Raw genomic sequence first — 14764 nt, 5'->3', positions numbered from 1 at the left:
TCTGTTTTATTTCCTAACTTTTTGACTCTTCCATGAACAGGTTAGGAATCAGCAAATACTTTGAGGTGAAATGGTATGTACAGTGATTGACTCCTTTTACTGTGATTGCCTTTCTTCTGGAATCTTAGCCTCTCAAGTCCAAGCTGCCCTGATAGACCTGATCTCCAAAATTTGTATCTCCAGCCCAATCAGACTGTTGAAAGTACTAGGGTGCCTCTGTGTGGTTTCTATACTTCAAGACACAAATCAACAAAGCTCTGAGAAGGAAAGGTAGCTGAGGATGGAGTATTCACTTCAGTGTGTTTCCCTTCTTGCTGGGTTCTTGGGACTCTCAACTCTTGGCTGCCTGGGTGGTTGCTATGTAACAGATTTATACAGCCTTTTTTAAAAATGCACATTTTATAGTATTTTTGTGGGAGAGTTACTTGGTTCAACCAAGTACCTCATCATAGCTGGAAGCCTGCATTATTTAAAAAACTCATCAAGATGGAAATATCCTTGAAACAAGTGGGACTGCTCTTAAAAAGTTCATTGTGATAAAAACAAATAATATAAAATTTACTCTTTTAACAATTTTAAGTGTACAGTTCAGTGGTTTAATGATATTTACACTGTTGTATAACAGATTTCTAGAACTTTTTCATCTTGCAAAACTAAAAGTATACATGGAACAGTAACTTTTCACATTCCCATCCTCGGTCTCTGGCAACCACCATAATACTGTTTCCATGATTTTGACAACTCTAGGTACTTTATACAAGTGAAGTCATAAAGTATTTGTCCTTTTTGTGTCTGGTTTATTTCATTTGGTGTAGTGTCCTTAAGGTTCATCTATGCTGTAGCATGTGACAGGATTTCTTTTTTAAGGCTGAATAATACTCTGCTGCTGCTGCTGCTGCTGCTGCTAAGTCGCTTCAGCCGTGTCCGACTCTGTGGAACCCTATAGACGGCAGCCCACTAGGCTCCCCCGTCCCTGGGATTCTCCAGGCAAGAACACTGGAGTGGGTTGCCATTTCCTTCTCCAGTGCATGAAAGTGAAAAGTGAAAGTGAAGTCGCTCAGTCGACCGACTCTTAGCGACCCCATGGACTGCAGCCTACCAGGCTCCTCTGTCCATGGGATCTTCCAGGCAAGAGTACTGGAGTGGGATGCTACTACGTATAGCTAATCAGATATACTTTAAACGCTATTTATTATCATTTATTATTACTTTGGAGACTGCTGTAGGAAGAGAAGAGCACGGAGGCATACTACTTGGGATGAATCTGGGTTCCTCCAGCTACTCTGTGATCTTGGGCTGATTTCTAAGATCTCTGTGTCTCCTCTACAAAGTGGCAGTGCTAACCCCACCCACTTCGCAGCATCTTTAGGATTAGGTAAATCAGTATTCACTAAGCGCTTAGTGTGAACCCCAAGCACAAAGAACGTGCCACGTTTGCTAGATAAAAGCGGAGGGCACCTGGTCCAGCCTTACCTCCCTTGTGCCCAGGTATGCAGGTGGTGTTACTGTATGCTTCCCAGGTTTTAGTGTGTTTTAGGTGTTATTCAGCGATCCAGCTCCCTCCACGGGATGGGTGCGTGTGATTGTAGTTGGATTAGAAACTTCCACCACGCAACGTGACTGTGGGTTGCACATCTGTCGATAGGAGGTGTTCTTGCCAATGCCTGGGTGTAGAGGTGACTCCACTCAGCGCGTTAAAACAGGTGTCACACGCCTGACCAACGGAGTGTCTTGCAAGGAGGTCTGATTGTGGCTTTTAAAAAGGGTGCAGCTGTACAGAGCTCCGAGGGGCAGCGGAGACCGCTGGCCCGGGAAGTGTGACAGAAAGGGGTGCTGCCCACTTGAGAACTCACTGGGGATCGTGGCTCCCACACCTGTCGGGCTGCGGAGACCGAGCTCGTGCGCGCGCGCGCGTGTGTGTAGCAGGAAGGTCGGTGCACACCGCCTCCGGGCAGCGACGGCCGTTAGGCTCGGTGCGCGTCGTGGGAGGTGCCGTTACACACTTCCTGTGGGTCTCGCGGACCACGGCGCGTTTCCGGTGCCGGCTGGAGCCCGGGGTCCGAGCCCCCGCCCCGCGCGCCGGCCCCGCCCCGCCCGCGCCCCGCCCCCCGCCTGCCCGCCGCGCTCCGAGCCCGGCGCGCGGAGCCCGCGGCGCACGGAGCGGCGCGCGCCGGTCGGCCGAGTCAGGCTGGCGCCCCCCGCCCCCCTCCCCGCCGTCCGTGGCGAGCCGGTGGCCTTCCCTGTTCCACTTGCCTTCGCTCTCCGGCCCCGCGGCCGCGCTCCCTTCGTCCCTCCCCTCCGGCCCGCCCCGTCCAGCCCGCTCTGCCCGGCTCCCGCAGGCCCCCCTCGCTGCCCGCGTTCCTATGGACAGACGCACAGACACCTGCAGGTGGGTGAGAGCCCGTGCGCGGGGCGGGGACGAGCGCGCCGACGCTGCGCCCGGGGTCGGCGGCCCCTTTGTGTGGGGGGCGGCCGCACTGGGGTCCGCGCCGCCGCCCCCTCGGCGGCCTAGCGGTGACCCGGCTGAACCCTCCTTTTGTTCCTCTGCGGGGGTAGGGGGGCGGGGGCGCGGAAAGGCGAGAGTCAGGGCTGAGAGCCGGGCGGCCGGACGTCGCCTGCGACGGGCTGCGGGGGGGCGGGAAACGGGTAGAGACCCCCGGCGACCGGGCGAGCGGCGGCGGCGGCGGGGCCGCGGCTCTGGGCTGTCTCTCCGGGGCCGGCCCGCCGCCGGCGGTCTCCTGTCGCAGCGGCCGCGGGCGCGCTGCGAGTCTGGCTCGCCGGCTCCAGCTCCAGGGTCTGTTGGAGGTGGGCAGGAGGGCGGGAAGGGGAGAGAAAAGATCTGCTCTCTTAGTTGCCAAGTCTCGAGGAGGTTACGGGAGCGAGAGGGAGAGAGGTGTTTTCAGAGCCCTGGCCCGACTTGTTTCCCCCACGCGAGGCTCGCCGAGGTGCGTTTTGGGGCGTGTGTGAAGGAACGTGCATCGCTTCGGTCCCTTATTTATTGTTTCTAACGGAGGAGGGCTTTCTCCGAAGGGCTCTTCCGCCCCCCCGCCCGGTCTGAGGCTGCGCACAGTGGTTTGTGTTTGTTATCAAATACGTCGAGATATAGATTTCCCTCGGTAGGAGGAGGTTGGGCTGACGAAAATCAAAATCAAAGAACGTTTTGTAGTTTTCTGGTAGTTTTCCTTTTTTCTTTCTTTTTCGTTCTTTAAAGATTAAGAGGCGACTTAAAGGCAAGAAATAAAAGATGAATATGGCTGTGATTTTACATATATGTATATTTTGTGTATATATATAACTTTAGAGGGTAAAGTTTTATTTCCCAGACCCCTTAGGATTAACATGACAGAATCTTCTACCTATTACATAGTTAACAAGCAAATCAGGTAGAAACAGCTTCCGTCGTGTAGATTAGTTAAACTGGAGTGTGATAAACAATTATCTAGCTTTCTGTTCAGGCTAAAACCTTTATTTTCGCTTATTTAAGATACGAGACCTTTCACGACATATGGGGAGAACATGAATGTTAGAACTAATCATTTCCCCCTGTGATAATGCTCTCCCTGTTTTATTCGATGTATTTCTGTATTCTCTGTTTATAACCTATTGGGTTGTATATGGTAGATAAAATTTTTGAAGTGTCGTGGATGGTGTTGCTGATTTATATTATTTATCTCAGTTTTTCATGGATGGTTGCTATGTATTTTTAGATACTCAATAAAGTCGAGTAAGCGCCCAGAAAATTAATTATTCAGATTTTTAACGCAGTTATGGATTTATATCTTTGCATTAACCTCCGTCTACCTGCTCATTTCTGGAGGGTTTTTTTTTTTTTTTTTGGCCTATTGTGTGAGAATCCTTATTGACAAACTTAAATCTGATGATTACCAAGGAGATTAAGAAAAAAAGTTTTGTGGACACTAAGTTATATCTATAGCTATTTATAGGAAATGGGATCTTTCTTAAAAAATAAAAAGTATTTATCATCCAAACATGAAGGAATATTATGGTGGAAAAATGTTTGCTATTTAAATTTTCGTTAAGTAAGATGTAGAAATTTATCAGAAAACAATATACAGTAGCATCAGCTAGGCAAACTGATTTTTGTCATTATAAAGAGGAGACAGTTTAAGTATGCCTAAAATAGTGGTCTTTTTCTAGGAGGAAAAGGTATCCTAGATTCTTGTCCTAGTTTTACATTAACAGATTAATATTATTGCATGCCTAATTTTGTATATGCCTAGAGTGTACATTATTGTACTCTTAAAACTTAGAAGAGGCTATATCTAACAAAGATCATGTCAGCCTCTTTAATTAGTTCCTGCTTTGACTTCTGTCCTAGATGAGATAAATGAATTTAAACTCTGCACAGGGCTCCATGCTGGGCACTGGTAAAACCCTTTAGCAGGATGCCTCTTCCTTTTCTAATAAGGATGGTCCAAAGAGGTTAAGTATAGAAATTTGTTCAGGTTTTATCATGAATGATGGAATGGAGTTCTAAAACACTCCCATGATTTCAGCTCTCAGATACACACTCTTCATCAGCTCTTCCCAGTATTAAGAAAGGTAAGCTAACACATTGTATTGGTTTACATGGCTGTCAGTTGTGGCATTAAGGTTTAACAAAGAGTCACTGTGTAAACTAAACATTAAGAAAGTGTGGCCTGGCATTGAGAATTGCTTGGCAGAGTTGCAGCTGTGTCTGACAGTTTTCTGGGATTGGCATGGAGTATTTATTTGGGCTGACTAAAAGATAACACCTAGTTTTTTTGTCTGTGTTTGTTTTTTGACTGTGATATGTAGATATTATTACTATTAAATATTTTGCTTTTTTACAAATAACAGTACTGTTTTAGTTAAAGCATTCCAGATAATCTTTCATATTTCAACTAATTTTTCTGCTGGTATATTGGTGTTTGCTGCTGCTGCTGCTAAGTCGCTTTAGTCGTGTTCGACTCCTTGCGACCCCATAGACGGCAGCCCACCAGGCTCCCCCGTCCCTGGGTTTAGGAAGATGTAAATTATTTCTCACATTCTCATGGTTTAAACTTTTTCTGCTGCTTTCGATTATGACAAATGCTACTTCCAGAAATTGTGAATTTGTGCAAATCTGGATTTTTAAATGTAGCTGAGTAGTAGGATCTGATATTCATCAGTTTTCTTTTTTTTTTAAACACTAAGTTGTCCATGGATAAATTTGATAGGCTTTAAAATCCATAGGCTTTTCTAGTCTTTTCCTGTTTGTTAGTTATTAGTGTGTTGCCATTAAAGGACACTCAAAATGGCTACTTTATGTTACCTGGAACCCTCAAATGACTAGTGTTATCATTAGTAATCACCACGGGGGAAGCTGCAAAGTTAACAATTATATTCTTTATATAATTTCGGTGAGTTTCAAGTTCTTTTCAGGCAGCCTTTTGTAGATTGGGGAAGCAGCCCTGACTGTCAGAGGTGCGGACAGTGACCTCTCAGTCCAGCCTTTATTGCCCTGCGTTGTTCAAGAGCAGTACATACTCTGCTTCTCGTGGAAAAATGCAGAATTCATTCTTGGATTAATATTCTGCTACCAGATGTATGAGGCTGGCTCTAAAGAAGATTTTTCTCTTAAATACTGTCAAAAATAGAGAAGCTGAAGACTGGAGAGAAGCCATTTATTTTGAACAGTTTATTTTTTGACAGTTTGTGTTTGTAAAGAAACCTGCTCATAATATTTACTGAAGAGATCCACATAGTTGCCTGAAGAAACCCCACAGGTTTTCTTTTTTGCCTTGAAAAAAGTTTCCATAGAGCTTAAACCTTCTGTGGTACTTCTTGACTTAGCTTCTGATTAGTTGATTTATGGACTTTATTTACCAGCATGATTGGAGAATTCTTTAACTATACTGAAATTGCACTCTGCCTGTGCGCTCCTCTGTTTCCTAGGTAACAAATGCACTCCGTAGATTCCATAATGAGGACTGTGGTTGGCTAGTTACAGTGTAAATTCTGTTGTTTGGTAAAGCTTAGTCTCAAATTCAAATAAAGGTCAAGAAACTAAAAGTACTGAAAATGCAAATTTTTGCATTTCATTTTGTAGCCAGTGTCAACAAAGTTTAATACCCTTTTCTAGAGAAAGACAATTTATGCAGCATTATTCAGGTGTGTCTCTCACAGTCTCACACTTAAGAGATTTTTGAGTATTGCATATTGGTAAAACCAGTGTCTTTAGTGACAAAGAAGATGTATTTCAGAAACACTTTATCACACTTAATATAAAAAGCAAAGGGATGTGGTCTAGGACATCAGTAATTGGTCCTTTTGTACTGAAAGAAAAGTAGCATCAAAAGATGTCTCAAAAGATAAATTGTGCAACTTTATGTGAAAAAGAACTTTTAAAAACTCTAAGAAGGCATTAAATTATTTAAGAAACTTTTTTAAACGTTAAGAGTCTTACCATAAGATGCTGCATTTTCTTCCTGGCTTTCCCCCCCCTCTGATCTGCTTGAATGTGGACTGGCCTGACATCAGGGAGCAGATCTTCAGGTTGGAGAATAGCTTTCCCTTCCACCTTACTTTTCTCTAGGGCCTCTGTACCTCTGGATGAAGGGCAAGAAGTAGTGCAATTGCTAGTGACTGTTACCTGTTTGGTTTTGTGTGTGTGTGTGTGTGTGTTTTAAACCCACACAAGTAATTTCCAAAGAATTCCATAAATTGCTTTTTTTCAGTGGCTAAGTCATGTCTAACTCTTTGAGACCCCATGGACTGTAGCACACCAGTCTCCCCTGTCCTTCACTGTCTCCCAGAGTTTGCTCAGATTCATGTCCATTGAGTCGGTGATACTATGTAACCATCTCATCCTCTGCTGCCCCCTTCTCCTTTTGCTGTCTATCTTTTAATACCCATTGCAAGTATCTTTTCATTTGATGCCTGAAAATTGATTATTATTTGTTAATCATCAAGGATTCCATTAGCTGAAATTAAAAAAAAATTCTTTCGAATTCTGGAGAATTATCCAGAGTTGCCCCCATTGGGCTTCTTTGATAGCTCAGTTGGTAAAGAATCCACCTGCAATGCATAGATCCTGGTTCGATTCCTGGGTTGGAAATATCTACTGGAGAAGGGATAGGCTACTCACTCCAGTATTCTTGGGCTTCCCTTGTGGCTCAGCAAGTAAAGAATCCGCCTGCAATTCGGGAGATCTGGGTTCAAAGCCTGGTTGGGAAGATTCCCTGGAGAAGGGAAAGGCTACCCACCCCAGTATGGAAACCCTGACAGCCTATTTTATAAATAGGGCTTCCCTCATAGCTCAGCTGGTAAAGAATCTGCCTGCAGTGCAGGAGACCCGGTTTCTATTCCTGGGTCAGAAAGATCCCCTGGAGAAGGAATTGACAACCCACTCTAGTATTGTTGCCCCGAAAATCCCATGGACAGAGGAGCCTGGTAGACTGCAGTCCGTGGGGTCCCAAAGAGTCGGGCACGACTGAGCAACTAACACTTCATTTTACTCTCCTTTGCTTGGCTGAATTGTTTTTGGATTATTTTATTTATCTTTTTACTTAATTCAGATTTCAGGAATAGGACACATCTTGGTTGGATTTGTCTGTCTCTTCTTGGTTTTCCTCAAAATTGACCCTTTAACCTTTTCTGTCCTCTTCTAATTGCCAGTATCGCATCCCTTCACTTTTCCCTTGTCAATATCTTCCCTGTTTTCCCTTGTAAATACTTGCTATTTAAACATTTTCATTGCTGCGTATAAGCCAAAGTCACCACATAGAAAAAGCTCTACTTTGCTATTTTGAGGCTTCGTACATACTGGATTATTATCAATATCTGTGAACTCTTACCCAACTAGGACACTACTTTCTCTCTCCAGCCTGTATTCATTTGCAAGGGCTGCAGAAACAAAGTAAGATAGACTGGGTCACTTAAACAACAAAAATGTATTCATTTTTTACAGTTCTGAAAGCTCTAAGTCCCAGATCAAGATGTTGGCAGTGTTGAGTTCTTCTAAGGCCTCTCTCTTTGCCTTGTAGATACCTGTTTTCCTAAGATATCTTCACATGGTCCTTCCTATGTGCCTCATAGGTCCTTCCTATGTGCCTAATCTCCTTTCTTCCGATGAGACATGATTCTGTATCCTTAGGACTCAGCTAAATGACCTCACTTTATTTTAATGCCCTCTTTAAGGCCCGATCTCCAAATATAGTCTCCTTCTGAAGTACTGGGCGTTAGGACATCAGTGTATGGAGTGGGGGGAACACGGTCACAGCTCCTAACAGCCTGTTCTTTCACCGGTGTCTTTCATCGGCTTCCTTGGTGGCTCAGATGGCAAAGAATCTGCCAGCAATGCAGGAGACCTGGGTTTGATCCCTGGGTGGGGAAGATCGACCTGGAGGAGAAAATGGCTGCCCATTCCAAGTATTCTTTCCTGGAGAATTCCATGGACAGTGGAGCTTGGCGAGTTACAGTCCATGGAGTTGCAAAGAATTGGACACAACTGAGCGACTTTCACTCACTTTGTCTTTCATACATACATACATGCATACATACATACTTCACTCCATGTGTATAATTTTATAGTCATTTTCATCTTTTTAATACCTTTTTTACTCATCATTTTTTCACTTGAGTGCAGGGCCCAATAGACAGCAACATCATCAACTTCGTATGCATTAAATATAAACAAAATGGGTAGTTAAAGGCTTTGTTTTTATTCACTCTTCATATTATTTTTAAATGCTTTATTTTGAATAGTTTTAAGTAGAAAAGTCTTAATCATTGGTTTCAAATGCAAGAGAATCTCAGTGGAGCCAAATATGATGAAACTGCTGATGCTGTTTTCTTACGAATTCTAAGAACCTGTTTCTTTTGGTGGTTGTTTTTCAGATATTGTTCTTGATAACTTGCATGGTAAATTACACACCATTCTGATCACTTCACACCTTCCTTGGCTGGTGACTCTTGAATCTGATAACCACTCAGGGCATCTCTGCTGAATTTCAGATGTATGTACCAACCAGCTGGACACAGTGATATGATATTCCAGAAACACTTCACATTCAACATGCCCCAACCTTGACTTACCTTTCTCTTAAAATCCGTGTCTTGTCTTGTATTCCCTAGCTTAGTGAGTGGTTCTTTCCATCCATTTTTCCCAGTCCAGAAATTGAGGCGTTATCTGTGACTTCTCCCTTATTCTCAGTCCTATTTTCCGTATATAATCAAGCTCTTAAGTCAGTTCCTGCTCCCCAAGATTTCTCAGTTCTGCGGTTTGCCCCAGACAAATCACATACTGCTCTGTGAGCTTTGCCCATCGTTGGTTTAGTTCTGCAGGTGCATATATTCAGTTTATAGCATAAGCCCTTATGTTAAGCCTTCTGTAATCATTTGATAGTCTGAAACTCAATGAATCCTCATAAATAGCTCATGTGAGTATTATCTCTGTCTTTCTTATTTAAAACTGTTTATCCGTGGCTTTTGTACTTGAAGGTCAGTTTGTCTGAATATAATTACTTAGCCTGCATTTTCTTCCCTCAAGAATCTTAAATATGCTATTCTGTTTTAGGATTTAGCAAATATTTCCTTAAAAAGACCAAATAGTAATTATTTTAGACTTTGTGGGCCATAGGTCACTGTCACAATTATTTAACTGTGCCATATCAGTGCAAAAAATCCTCCTGCCAAGTGCGGGAAATGCAAGAGACACGGACGAGTTCAGTCCCTGGGTCAGAAAGGCCCCTGGGGTAGGAAATGGCAACATACTCCAGTATTCTTGCTTGGAAAATTCCATGGACAGAGGAGCCTGGGGGCCTGTAGTCCATGGGTTCGCGAAGAGTCAGACACAACATGAACATCCGTGCAAAAGCAGCCTTAGAGAATATATAAATGAACAAGCATGTCTGTGTTCCAATCAAAACTTTCTTTACAGAACTGGAAAGTTGGCTGTATTTGACCCATAAGCTGTAGTTTGCTAAGTCTTACTATGTTGTATTCTGATAAAAAATGTTGTTGTCAGAGTCTAATACCAGTATGATTTTCTTTGTTTTTAAGTGTCTTATCTTTTGCCCTAGATCCCCAAAAGACCTTTTCCCCTCATCTTTAAAGGCAGATAATTTTACTAGAATATATCTTAAATGTTGTCTGTTCTGTTAAGTTTTCCAGATATACAGTGTGTTTTATTATGTTGGCTCAATTTTTTAAATAAATATTTTCATCAGTTCTGTATTTTAGTATTTATTCATTTTCATTCTTTTTATTTTCTTCTTTGAGGTCTTCTGTTAAATTTACGTTGAATCTTCTTTGCTTATCTTTGATGTCTCTTCCTTCAAATTCTTTTTAATTTTTTATATTTGCTATATTTTTTCTTGTAATGTTTACTTTCTTGGCTGTGTTGGGTCTTAGTTCTGGCACGTGGGGTCTTTGTTGCCTCCTGTGGGATCTTTTGTTGTGATGCACAAACTCTCCAGTTATAGCGCATAGGTTTAGTTGCCCCGCAGCAGGTGGGATCTTAGTGCTCGGACCATGGATGAAACCTGTGTCCCCTGCATTGGCAGGCAGATTCTTAATCACTGTGTCACCAGGGGAATCCACAGGTTTAATTTTTTAAGTAACTGCCAGACTTTTTCAGAGTGACTGTACCATTTTATATTCCCACCAGCAGTACATAAGTGATCCAATCTCTCTTCATCATTGTTAGCATTTGGTGGTGTTGCTATTTTTTATTTTAACTGTTCTGATGTGTGTTTAATAATATTGTGGTTTTAATTTGCATTTTCTTAATGGCTGATGTTATACATCATTTCACATACCTATTTGCCATCTGTATATGCCTCTTCTGTGAAATGTCTGTTTATGTCTTGTCTATTTCTAATTGGATTTTTTCTTTGCTTGTTTTACTCTTTTGAGAGTTCTTTATATGTTTTAGATACTAATCCTTTGTCAGAGATTTGGTTTGCAGATCCTTTCTTCCAGTGTATAGTTGTCTTTTGATCCTCTTCACATGGGCTTTCACAGAGCAAAAGTTTTAGTATTACCAATTTGTCCTTCTATGGCTCTTGCATTTGGTTCAAGTCTAGGAACTCTCTGCCTAGCTCTAAATCTCAGAGATTTTCTCCTGTGTTGTTTTGCAGTTAAGTGTATGATCCAATTTGTGCTAATTTTTATTTAAGGTGTGAGGTTTAGGTCGAGGTTCATTTTTGCCTATGGATGTCCAATTACTCCTGTAACATTTGTTGAAAAGGCTATCCTTCCTCCATTGAATTGCTTTTGCACCTTTGTAAAAAGTTAGTTGAGCATATGTGTGGGTCTATATCTTGGTCTGCTCCATCTGTTTTTTTGAGTAAATTTGAGGAGAGTCCAAAACTAAGCTTCTGCCACTATCCTGCTTGCTTAGAACTCCTTATTCCTTCTTTGAATGATTTTTTGTTATTAGATTGGATATTATTATTTTTTCCTATTGATTGAAGAGGACAGGTGTCTGTGTAGGTTTAAAAAGAAGATAAGCAGTAATTTAACAACTTTTGTAGTTGTCTGTTTTATAATATAATGATAAGCCCTTATATATTTGCTTCAGAGAGTTTAATTCTTTTCTAACTTAGGTTGTTAACATTTTCATGACAATTATGATTCAATAATATTCTTTATTTATGTGGCATCTTGAGAAAACAAGAAACTCTACATTGAAGCATTTCTGTATAACTAAAATTTAACTCCTGGACAAAACTTAAGATTTTAATCCTTTTTAATGAAAATGGACCCCACGTGTAGTTTAAGTAAAGGTGGCATTTCAGTTGCTTTTGGAAATTTCCCAGAGGAATCATCTCTTAGCATCTGGATGAATCCAAGCAGATAGTAGAGACATTTTCAAGATTTTTTCACTGCCCCCCAAGTTTTCTTTTCTTACAGCTGATCCAAGGAAAGACTAATGCAGCTCCTGGCCTAAGAGTTAAACTGATAGGAGACAAGTGAATAGGAGAAAAGCATACAAATTTGGCTAATATTTTTATGTGCACACAGGAGTCTTCATAAGGAAATTGAAGACCCAAAGGAGCAGTTAGGATTGGGAGCTTTTGTGTATTTTTAACAAATGATAAATTTGTAGAGAAGACATAAGGCAAAGGAATTTTAGCTAGGGCCTGTAAGTTGTCAGACTAGGAAGTAAATGGGGGACACTTAATTGAAGGTAAGGGTTATTTTAGTAGGTTTGTTTGTTTAGATCCATTCTGGCATTGACTCCTAGTTACCAGTGATAATGTTCTTCTTTTCCTGTATAAAGAGGGCATCTTTCTCATGGGAAACTTCATGACCTGCTTTTAGGTAGAAAGAGGGAGGTCAGAGAGCCTTTTGTGCATCTGATAATTCTCAAATGCCATCAGTTCAAAATAATGAGTGTGCCAAAGCAGCGTAGTTTAGGGGATGGCACGTTATGAACCCCTTTGAAGTATAATTTACATCCAAAAATGAATGTGTCATGTGTACAGTTGATAGATTTTTACAGATTGGACCTGTGACTAGCGCTGTGATCAATGAGCAGTGTTATCAGCACCCTTGCAGAACCTCTTTTATTCCTTCCAGTATCTAACACAGCCTTTCTGAAGAAAAACAGATACTCTGACTGCTGAGTAATGGAGTATATATGTGTTCAGCTTTGGTGAATACTGTTTGTTTTTCAAAGTAGTCGTATCTATCGACACCACCACGGTCATTGTGTCTCTGTTATTGTTTCCCTTCCTCATGTTAATCATTTTGAAAAGCAGTTTGATAAAATATATCAAGAACCGTAAATGTATTCATACCCATTTATCTATGGATTCTAGCAATTGCAAAGATAGGAAAAGATACTACAGAAGTGGATTTGGGGAAGCAGAGACCAGGGACCACAGGCTAAATCTGGCCTGACGCAGCCCCAGTCCAGTCACAGCCATTCCTTGTCTATGGCTGTTTTTGTGGTGTTTTAGTGGCAGATTGGAGAAGGCAATGGCACCCCACTCCTGTACTCTAGCCTGGAAAATCCCATGGATGGAGGAGCCTGGTAGGCTGCAGTCCATGGGGTCGCTAGGAGTCGGACACAACTGAGTGACTTCACTTTCACTTTTCGCTTTCATGCACTGGAGAAGGAAATGGCAACCCACCCCAGTGTTCTTGCCTAGAGAATCCCAGGGACGGGGAGACTGGTGGGCTGCCATCTGTGGGGTCACACAGAGTCGGACACGACTGAAGTGACTTAGTAGTAGTAGTAGTGGCAGATTTAAGTTATAGAAAATGTCTGCCACCTAACCCTCTCCAGAAAAAACTTGATAACCCTTGCAATAAAGCATTATATGGAATAGTGCAAGATTGGCAGTAACCAATATATCCATCATAAGGGAAATTATTAGGTAAATCCTGGTATAAACATTTGATGGACTAGAACGTAGCCATTTAAAATGGTGATTATGCAGGTTTTTTATCCAGCAAATATTTACTGGGCATTGCTATTTTAGACACTTTTCTAAGTGTCAGGAAATTAGTAGAAAAATTCCTTCCCTCATTGAACTTTCAGTAGAGGAGACAGAATAAACAAGATAAATATGGAAAATAACACAGAAGTGGGGTAAGTGCTAAGATGGAAAAAAGTAAAGCAGGGAAGGGAGATGCGAAACATTTCAGGGTGAGGGCTTGACATTTCAGTTGCTAAAGAAGACTTCACTGAGAAAATGGCTTTTGGGCGAGGACCTAAAATAAGTGTCTGGACCTGACACTGAGGTAGATGGAGGAGGAACTTCTGAGGCCAAGGAAACGGAAAGTACAAAAGGCTAGAGTTGGAAGTGTGACTCTGGTGTCCTAGGAATAGCAATAGGCAAGGGGCTGCTGCGGAGAGGAGGAGGGAAGAGTTACAAGGGCTGTGCTTGCACAGGTTCTTGGGGTTTGGGAGATGACAGATCATGTAGGGCCTTGTGGCAGCATGAAAAATCCCTGCTGTAAATTGTTCAGGTTTAAAAAAAGCTCTTTCTCTCTTCTACTTTCCCTCCCTCTTTCTCTCTTTAATAATGATAGTTATGTAAAGCAATGCATAAGGAAAAGATTGGAAGAAAACACCCTAAAATGCTAGTGTCCTGGGTTGTGCATTATATTTTTCTTTTTGTTAAACATTCTATAATTTGGAAGGCAGCTATGCTCACCACTATAGCACCAATGCTTATAATTTGGCCATATTTTATAATAAACATATTTTAAAACTTAAAAGGATTTTAAAGAAACTTAAAAGATATCTTTGTCTTTGAATAGTTTAGAAATTGAGTACTTTAGATCCTCCTGAAGTTGATTGTAATCTGCTGGTAAGCAGCAGTGTCTTAAATCATCTGAGGAGTTGCTGCATTTTGGGGTGTTTGTTTTTGGCTGTTCCACCCTAGTGGCTCAGCCGGTAAAGAATCTACCTGCAATGCAGGAGGTCCCGGCTTGATCCCTGGGTTGGGAAGATCCCCTGGAGAAGGGAACGGCAATCCATTCCAGTATTCTTGCCTGGAGAATTCCATGGACAGAGGAGCCTGGCAGGTTACAAAGAGTAACCATGGGGTCACAAAGAGTCGAACATGATTGAGTGACTAAGACAGACACACAAACACACACTCGGTCACTCACCCACACATGCATGGCTGGCAGAATCTTAGCTCCTCAACTTGGAATTGAACTCAGGCCCTCGGCAATGAAAGCTAGGAGTTCTAATCACTGAGCCCCGCAGGGGGTTCCCCATAGCTGGTTTTTTTAATGATTGATTTTTCAGTGTTTGTACATTGTAGGAATGATCTGT

General features: G+C 42.1%; 1 protein-coding gene across 3 annotated transcripts in view; it reads left to right on the top strand.

Annotated features, from left to right (window-relative positions):
• Positions 1 to 2128: 2128 nt before the first annotated feature.
• KIAA1958 (KIAA1958 ortholog) overlaps positions 2129 to 14764 on the top strand; it is a 140059-nt gene continuing 127423 nt past the window's right edge. For 2 of the 3 annotated variants that reach the window (XR_009599114.1, XM_027964112.2), the window contains exon 1: positions 2129 to 2389. The gene's annotated coding sequence lies outside the window, so the exon portion shown is untranslated. The remainder of the gene's footprint in view (positions 2390 to 14764) is intronic. The other variant, XM_027964113.3, reaches the window with a different exon arrangement.

Source organism: Ovis aries, chromosome 2, assembly GCF_016772045.2.
Source record: "Ovis aries strain OAR_USU_Benz2616 breed Rambouillet chromosome 2, ARS-UI_Ramb_v3.0, whole genome shotgun sequence".
Lineage (NCBI taxonomy): Eukaryota > Metazoa > Chordata > Mammalia > Artiodactyla > Bovidae > Ovis > Ovis aries.
Note: the sequence above shows the minus strand (reverse complement) of the source record. Positions and strands in the feature narration are given on the sequence as shown.